Below are 7680 nucleotides of genomic sequence, written 5' to 3'. Positions count from 1 at the left end.
ATTTAGATTAACACAAGTCAAGATAGCATGTGGTTAAATGCAATTGTACAACGGGGCTGAACTGTGTAGCAGAGCTTTGCTGATGAGTGTGAAGGAGATGGTAACTTAGTCGGTTGTTTACAAGCGACACCTGCATCTGGAACACGCACCTGCAAGCTTCTGTAAAAGAAATCAGTTAAAGCCAACATCCAAGGAATGAGTCTGAACAGAAAGTGTCTAAGTGGTAGTCCTTGCCTCCAAGTATGATGAACTTCTTATATTTGGTTCAGATATGAACAAAACCTGCTATTGTTTAATGACCAAAGCAGTCTGTTCAGTAAAACAAAATTTTTGTTTAGAAACAATTTGGTATGTGTGATGGTTTGCGTATGCTTGGCCCAGGGAGTGGCACTATTAGAAGGTGTGGCCTTGTTGGAGGATGTGTGTCTCTGTGGGGTGGGCTTGGAGACCCTCCTCCTAGCTGCCTGAGGATGCCCAGTCTGTTCCTGGTTTCCTTCGATGAAGATGTAGAACTCTCAGCTCCCTCCTGCACCATGCCTGCCTGGATGCTGCCAGGCTCCCATCTTGATGATAACGGACTGAACCTCTGAACCTGTAAGCTAGCCCCAATTAAATGTTGTCCTTTATAAAACTTGCATTGGTCATGGTGTCTGTTCACAACAATAAGACCCTAACTAAGACAGTATTACAGTAAAATTCTAAATATTGAGACTATTACCTTAAAAGACCATAAACAGTATTTGAAAACATGACTTAATATGTAGTTTTGTTAACATAAAATTGTTCTATCTAGAACCCAGGATTATATGGTAAATATATTTTACACCGTCATATATAAAGAGACAATTTAATTTTAAGTTGTACTCTCCAAAAAGAAATGATTTTCAATTTCCAATTAAAAAAAAGTATAGCCAGAGACAGTGACTGCCTTGCTCCCTCCCCCAAAGGCATGTCTCTAGAATATTCTAGAATGCCCTAAGTTACGACATGAGTCAGAGACTGCCACATCAAGATGAAATGATCTATTTTACAAAGTTTACAATGAACAATCATAATGTTTTTCTAAAACTAACCCTATTAACAGAACCTTTAAAATCTCCTACGGTCTCAGCCCATACACTCAACCAACCAATAGAATCCTGAAGTAGTCAGCCATGTCAAGTCTGTTACAAACAATTTACATGTAACGCGGGCTGAGTTGACAATGAAGGCTGAAGCCAATTCTTTACTCCTTCTCTGTGTCGACAGACAAATCTTTACTACACCTCATACTGACAGCAGTAAGCTATGTCTTAACATCATTCTCTGTAGAAATAGATTGGTTATTTAGACGCATAATTTATCTTTCCAGTGTAATAGTTTTGACTTTTTGGGGATTTCACAATGCACCCCAAACACACCCAGTTCTCAGCCCTCTCAGGTCTGCTCCCCCGACTCTTGTGACCTCCCAAAAAAGAAGAAAGAAAAACAAGACCCAAACCACCCCTCCCCCAACATGAAGTCCAGGGTGTTGCTTATATACTTCCGGAGCATGACCAAACTCCCAGCGGCCAGCCCCTTAAAAACAATGAGTCCTTCCCCAACCCCACCCCTGCCAGAAGCTATCAGTTGTTGAGAGCTACACTTCAGCATCCTTAGCACCATTTTAAGAGTTCTTTTCAATGGTTTCCTGTCTAGGCTGTTTCCCTCTCCCTCTTCCCCCTACCCCTCTCTTTCGATGGCAAGATAACCGAATGAAATGACCGTTAGCAAATATTAACTTTCGGCATTTCTTTTTTTTTTTTTTTTTTTAAATTAATTAAAAGTTTAATTCTGAACCATCTTTATAATCACGTCTGGTAAAGCATTGTATCACAGCAGGTTACAACAACTTTGGGAAAAGGCAACTGGTCTACTGTCCAAAACAAGAAGGCTCAAGTAACACCTCTTACTGATTTACCCCACCGCACGTATCCCCATTAAGGTTCTTGTTCAAAAACATGAAATAGGTCCACCTGCTTATTTTAAGCATATTAAAAAGGAAACTAATCGGACCATTTCTATCTGTCTATTTATACAAAAGGCTACACAATGTTACACGTCTCCAGATTACAATTAGCGTTGATTATGAATTAGTGTTCTACACCATTACTCAGTTCTTAGAAATCAGAAATTGCTGTAGCCAGTTCACTAGAACATAACACTACGAGACTTAAAAACTAACAGTTACTGCAAAAAATAAAAGCTACTTCAAAGCAAGCTAAGTCAGTACCATTACAAATATTAAAAAAAAAAAAAAGGAACAAGCAAGGCTAGGGTTTGATAACGCCATCTTGTGATCCACTCGTGTGCATTCTTCATTGCGTGAGTCACTCCCCAAATCCATTTGTATGGTTACTCCTCAACCAAAAAGGACCAGAACAAAAAGTTTACTTTGACTGTTCCCATAGGAAACTCAGCTTGGTTAGTGTGTCAGGCACTTTCTGAGATACCAGCCCACCCCTCGAGCCCTCTCAGCAACTCTACAGGCCAGTCGCAATGCCAGTTGAGACAATACACTGTATAGAGAGAAAGGCTGCTATTAATGTTGAAAACAGCAAATGCTACTCACCTGAGTACACCGCTGCAAAAGCTGTGGGAGAAACATCAAAGTGAGAAACTTCCACACATGAATGTCTCCTTCCAAGTATGTATCTGTTTTGTGGCAGATATACAACAGGCCTAAAACCATTCCCACCCTACCAAGTCTTTCTGGAGTTCTGCAGGCAGAGTAAAGTATCCACCCACACTGGCTTTCATAAGCTTTCTTACCTAAAGGACGATTTACAGGTCCGTATCAAACCAGGCCAGCTGATTGCTATCACCTGGGGGCAGCCCATCCATGAGGTCCTGGATGTGTCCCAGGTCAGGCAGCCCATCAACCGGATAGTCAGCACCAGGGTGGTGGCCACCCATCTCATGCTCCATCATAGGGTCCATCCAACTTTCGGCATTTCTGAGAAAGCATCCACAAGCATCTCTCCTAGAAAACGGCCACTGCCTTTTTTTTTTTTTTTTTTTCTTTTCTTTTTTTCTTTTTTTTTTTTTTTTTGATCCAGGTTCATTCAACATGGTGACCTCAGGCTTTATTTTAAAGTGCTGGTTAAAACAAACAACTATCCCACCGCCAAAGATAATATTCTTAAGGCATGTCCAGGTTGGAGCAAACCCCCATCGTCCAAGTCATCTTCTCCTCCCGAAGGATCTGAGGGCTTAACAGAATCACTCATTGTCTCCATGGCTACAAAACCAGCTGGCAAAGATACTGCTTGGATATTCTGAATAACTGTCTCAAACTGTGCATTTGATGCAGAAGATCTCTGGCAACCTCCTTTAATGGGGGGTCATGGTAGTTAGGGTGTGCACCCTGGGATTAGTGTGTGCTAAGAGGAAGAACTGAGAACCAGGGTAAAGGGCATGGCCAATTGAACTAGCACACAGGTCCCATAGCCTAAGTGGTAGGCTCCGGTGCAAGGTGCCCCTGATCACACCATCCCCATATGTCAGAGAAGGAGACCCTGAGGGCTGAGTAAATGCTATTTGCTTCTGTTGTTTGAGATATTGCAGATGGGGGTATAGCCTCTGAGATACTCCATAGGCAAGGGAATCCATCGAGACATGACCAGTAATTCGTCTTTCCTCTAGACAGGCAGTTTTGGTTTGGCCTATTTTGCCAGAGCTGGGTAAGCTTATACAGGCAGACCGGAAGACCTCTACAGAGGCAGAAGCAACAGAATTTGGGCAGGACTTATTTCCCATGCATCCTGGTCCTAGGAGAAGGCTAGCTTGTGACTTCCTCTGGTGGGATTGTGCTCCATGCAAGGGTACAGCCGGGGCCTAGGGACACTCTGCTTTTCAAAGTACATTGTAAACGTAACCCATTTTACATTAGCATTCAATTTTTCACAGTCAGAGTTTAAAGTTTGCCTGATTTTGAATATTATGTCACCTTAAACAAATTTTAAGTTTACCTTAAACCTGCTTTGAGTTACTTGCTTTAGGCATAATTTTGGCAACATATACAGAAGGTTATATGATGGGAGATGAAAATTGGTCTCAGAAAGACAAATATGGTGCCTGCTCACTTATAGGTGGAGATTGGCTTAAAGATTTTTTAAAAAAATCTACAATCTACAGACCTAGAGAGGCTCAAGGTGTGGGCAAGGACATCACAGAATCAACCAAACAGGGCTCATAGGGGCTCACAGAAACTGAACTGAAAATCAGGGAGCTTGTATGGGTCTGGCCTCTGTGTACATTACGTTTGTATAGCTTGGTGTTTTTGTGGGTCACCTAACAGTGAGAGTAGGGACTGTCTTTGACTCCTTTGCCTTCTTTTGGGATCATTTTCCTCCTACTGGGTTGCCTTGTCCAGACTGAATATGAGGGAATGTGTCTAGCTTTATTGCAACATGACATGCCATGTTTGGTTGATATCCTTGGTAGGCCTTGCCTTTTCCTGAAGGGAAATGGAGGAGAAGTGGATATGGGGAGAGGGGAGGTGAGAGGGAGGGACTGGGAGGAGAGGAAGGAGAGGAAACTGCAATCAGATGTAATATATGAGAGAATAAATAAATAAACAGGTCTTGCCTCTGTAAATGAATTGAATTTGTACTTAACACGACTATAAATAGACTATATTACATTGAAGAATTTAATAATTTATAATGTGATCATTAACTTGCATATCTTAATTATATTTAACAGTTTACAGCAAGTTGGTCCCTTTCATACGATTGGAATTTTATACTCTTGACCCTGTTAAGTTTGATCCTTAAAAACATATTGAATTGAAGATCCCTTAGTGTCAAAATCTTAAAGCATCATCAATACAGTCCACAGAGAGACTGGGGTCTTTATTTTCCTGATCATCTTATAGCGTGTTTTTACAGATAAATCTTAGCACGGGTAGCAAAGAACTAAATAATTAGCCATGTATCTTTAGGCCAGTTTCTGTTAGCCCGAATAGTTATAACCTTAGGAATTTATAAGCCTTAATCATCAAAATATATTACTCCTAAGTCCTATTTTCCTAATCCAAAGTATAAAATCAAAGAAATCATCTTGGAGGCCTGGTTGTGGGGCAGCCGGCTGTTGAAAAGTATCCTGATTCTTGGTCTAGACAGGTAGAATCCCTGGGGATCCTAAAAGGGACAGCAGGCACATTCCCAGTCTCCCAGGATATCAAGGCCTCAGTAACTGCAGCCCCACAGACCCCTGTAGAGAGGTTTGTGACAGACCATAGGGCAATGCCCCAAGACCCTCATCCACAGGCGAGGACGTGACCACAGGTCACTTGGGTTCAAGACAGAGCAGTCTTAAAAACAGGACCACGTTCCCAAATATGTAGATGAGGTCTTCCAAACCCTCAGGCCAAACCAATAGGAAGTACCTGCTGTCAGTCACTGACCCATCCGAAAACTGTATTTAAGAATCGTGGTCAGTGTACAACTGGGAGGTGGCCATCTTCCGGCCCCACAACACCTACTATGAGGGCGGCTACTTCAAGGCTCGCCTCAAGTTCCCCATGGACTACCCATATTACCCACCAGCCTTCCGGTTCCTCACCAAGATGTAGCACCCAAACATCTATGAGTCAGGGGACGTGTGCCTCTCCATCCTCCACCCCAAGTTGACGACCCACAGAGTGGGGAGCTGCCCTCAGAGCAGTGGAACCCTATGTAGAATGCCAGGACCATCCTCCTGAGTGTGATCTCCCTGCGGGAATGAGCCCAACAACTTCTCGCCTGCCAACGTGGACGCCTCGGAGACATACAGAAAATGGAAGGAGAGCAAGGGGAAGGACTGCAGTGCACGGACATCATCCTGAAACAGGTTCTGGGGACCAAGGTGGGCGAGAGCGCGATGGCGTGAAGGTGCCCACCACGCTGGCTGAGTACTGCGTGAAGACCAAGGCGCTGGTGCCCGACCAGGGCTCGACCTCTTCTAAGACTATGAGGACGGCGAAGTGGAGGAGGCCGACAGCTGCTTTGGGGATAAAGAGGATGACTCTGGCACCAAGGAGTCCTGACCCACGTCCCTGAAATAAACTTACAAATTTTACCTCAGCCAAAAAGAAGGAGGAGGAAGGAGGAGGAGGAGGAGGAGGAGGAGGAGGAGGAGGAGGAGGAGGAAGAAGGAAGGAGGAGGAGGAGAAGAAGAGGAGGAGGAGGAAGAGGAAGGAAGGAGGGAAGGAGGAGGAGGAAGGAGGAGGAAGGAAGGAAGGAGGAGGAGGAGGAGGGAGGAGGAGGAGGAGGAGGAGGAGGAGGAGGAGGAGGAGGAGGAGGAGGAGGAAGAAGAAGAAGAAGAAGAAGAAGAAGAAGAAGAAGAAGAAGAATCGTGGTATCGTGGTGGTCAGGATTAAAAGTGTGCAGGAATTATTCTGTCTTCTGAGAGTTTCTGTCATAAGAGCTGTAACACCTCTACTTGGGGAAGAGATCTGCTCTCCGGAAATCAAAATCGAAATCACTGCCAGAAGCTCCCCTGCACCCCTTGCAGGCTAATCAGTCTCCTGCTGGCTCAGCCCAGTCGAGCAACTAAAGCAGCAGCAACAGCAGCAGCAGCGGTGGGGGGGGGGGGGTGAGGGGGATGGGGGGGTGGGAGCAGTCTCCCCTCCCTGCCTGAGTTCTCTCCTCCCTCGTCTGAACCCACGCACCTAGCCAGCCCTGGCATGCAGAGCCCCACACCTGGTGTTGCCTGGTTTGTGTAATGCAGAAGGGCTGATCGCCAGAGATCTCAATAGGACTCGCAGTTTTATGGGTGCCACCATGGTTGGTTTATACCACCTGGTCACATTAACCAAGATGACAGTAAAGCCAAATGTCATTCTCTATAGACCCTTATAAAAATGGAGGCCAACCACATGGTTGCTTTCATCCCGATGGAGTTTTCAGCCAAGATGGCAGCAAGCCACATACTTATTTACTCGAAAGATGAACCCAGATTCTTAAAAATTGATTTTTCGATGAACTTACCAACCCTAAAATATAAAAGAGTCAAGGTTTACTTTTCCACAAAACCTTCGAAGATAGTGAATAAAACCAAGGAAAGGGGACATTCAGAGAGTTAAATTATCTGTGATTATACTTTGTCATTCATAACTCTGTTGAAACAGTTTATCTTTTAGCTCTTCTCAAGCACATAGTTTCTTTTCCTGGGCTGTTCTATTTATCTTTTCTTTTCTGTGTCAGAGTCATATGGTCAGTCTGACCCAGGACAAAGACTGTGGATGAAACTTTAAAACAAACACACGTGGGTGTGAGCAGGTTCGCCAAATCCTCTCCCCAGATCCCAGGCTTCTCAGAAGAGCAGGACAGCATGAAACAAGCTTTCAAAATCATTCATACCCCAAAGACATGAGAATGTCTGGAAAACTGGACCCTGTGACCTATATAACCACTGTGTGTGTGTGTGTGTGTGTGTGTGTGTGTGTGTGTGTGTGTGTGTGTGTGTAGCTGGGGCCAGACAACCTCAAATGCTTAACATGTATTTTGAGGATGGTAAAGATACAAGCAGGAACTTCCAGGCTTGGAGAGGCAGAAGGCAACAGAGATCTATGCCATCTAAGAGTAAAGATACAATTTTGGAGACCCAGCAGAAATGGCAGACATGGGTAAGATTGCGAGGCAGAGGCTCAAAAATCAATAATCATAAAAATAAATA

The 7680-nt window shown here is 44.1% G+C and overlaps 1 pseudogene; it reads left to right on the top strand.

Annotated features, from left to right (window-relative positions):
• Positions 1–3636: 3636 nt before the first annotated feature.
• Positions 3637–6049, top strand: LOC116886168 (annotated as a pseudogene).
• The last annotated feature ends 1631 nt before the right edge of the window (positions 6050–7680 follow it).

This window comes from Rattus rattus, chromosome 17 (genome assembly GCF_011064425.1).
Source record: "Rattus rattus isolate New Zealand chromosome 17, Rrattus_CSIRO_v1, whole genome shotgun sequence".
NCBI lineage: Eukaryota > Metazoa > Chordata > Mammalia > Rodentia > Muridae > Rattus > Rattus rattus.
This window is presented reverse-complemented; position numbering and strand designations above follow the sequence as displayed.